Source organism: Echinops telfairi, unplaced genomic scaffold (assembly GCF_000313985.2).
Source record: "Echinops telfairi isolate 266 unplaced genomic scaffold, ASM31398v2 ScPeMD7_5;HRSCAF=22, whole genome shotgun sequence".
Taxonomy (NCBI): Eukaryota; Metazoa; Chordata; class Mammalia; order Afrosoricida; family Tenrecidae; genus Echinops; species Echinops telfairi.
The window spans coordinates 14,904,270-14,905,956 of NW_022103901.1; the positions used below are offsets into that span (position 1 = coordinate 14,904,270).

Below are 1,687 nucleotides of genomic sequence, written 5' to 3' on the forward strand. Positions count from 1 at the left end.
CTCTTGGTTACACAGGCCGGTGTGCTTCCTCCATGTGGGCTTTGTTGCTTAGCAAGGTTATTCTTGAAATTAAGTGGTAGATATGTTCAAGGAATCTTGTGGGGAGTTGATCCCTCTGCATCTTGTGATGAATCTGTGAATGTGACAAATAGCGGGCAGATGAACAGTGGGATGGTGGAACAAAGAGGAAATCGTAGAAAGCTGGAACAGAGTAAGTCATGCGGCTGTGCCGGCAGATCAATCAGTCGTTTCCCAGGCCCCCTTTCCAGAGAGCCTGTTTCATTATGGCGTACGGATTCACTTGGGTACATTCGTCACAGTAAGGTTTTGCTGTTCAATAAACCTTCTGTAATAGTGAAAAAAGTCTGGAACTGGAAAGTACCAAAACCAAAATGAAAACATTTGCTAGGTAGTGGGAGCTACAAAAAGAATCAGGGAACCTGAAGGCAGGTCAATTAGGGTTGGTCAGTCAGAGAACCAGTAAGAAGGATGGAGGGAGATGAACAGGAACCTGTGGAGACACCACAGGCTCCCCAGCATCCACGTGGTGGGAGTCTCCAGAGGAGAGAGAGAAAGAGGAAGAATGAAATGTAACAGTAGCAGTCACACACACATACCCCCCCCAATCTGTTGGGAAAGCAATCTGCAAGAAGCACAACAAATTCACAATCGGATCACTTCAATGAGATGCCGATCTTGGAACGTAGCCTACTGAACGACGAAAGGACCTTGACAGCAGTACATAAGGGACTCATCCCAGACGACCCTTTCATCAGATTAACAGCCAACTTCTTATGGGAACCGTGGAGGCCAGAGGCATTCAGATGTTGAAAGGAAAAAATCCGAAGCTGTCAACCAAGGAGTTGATCCAGCAAATACTATTCTTCAAAAACAAAGGACAAATGAAGACATTCCTAGGCCAAGGTAAAAGCTGAGAGAATCCGTGCTAGCCAGCCTGCCCTACGAGAAAAACAAGTGGAGTTCTGCACAAGCGATACTGAACAAAGGAAGCTGCACAGGGAAATGGAAAAAAATGGACTTGCATTTTTCACTCAACTGCATCTATAGCTTTAGAAGACAGTTGCTCAATGTGTACAATGTGGATGGGTTTAAAATTTTTAAAGATGTAATAGCTCAAAGGAGAACTAAGGATGGAGTGAGATAGGAGCAAAGTTTTTGTGTGCTATTGAAATTAAGGTGTATTAATGTACAGCTGATTCTTTTTTTTTTCTTTCTACAAATTAGTTCTTCCTCACAGATCCAACCAATAGCAGTTCTGCGAGTAAAGCAGACCAGAGTTACTCTGTGAGGCGTTTCCAATGATGTGGGTCTACAGACAAGGCCCCATCGGGATAGACCTCAGCTGATTCTTTAAGCTAAAAAACGAGTTGCAATCCCCAGGGGAGTGTGAAGAGGATAACCCGAACGATGTAGAGGAGCAGAAACGAAAAGTACACTAGAAAATATTTAGCAAGATGGCAGTCATGGAGGAGCAGAGGGAGGGAAAAGACTGAAAAATTACCTAAGTCAGTAATTCGATTAAATCTAAATGGGCTCGACATGAAAACCAAAAGCAGAGAGTGGCAGATGGATTTTTTTAAAAAAAACATGACCTAAATATATGCTGTCTTTTGAGTCATAGGCACAAGTAGGTTGGAAGTGAAGGCATGGAATAAGACATACTGGA

General features: G+C 43.4%; 1 non-coding gene across 1 annotated transcript; it reads right to left on the reverse strand.

Annotated features, from left to right (window-relative positions):
* Positions 1-1,232: 1,232 nt before the first annotated feature.
* LOC115868023 lies at positions 1,233-1,364 on the reverse strand. Its single transcript, XR_004045381.1, has one exon. It is a non-coding gene; the product is annotated as a small nucleolar RNA SNORA18 (small nucleolar RNA).
* Positions 1,365-1,687: the final 323 nt, after the last annotated feature.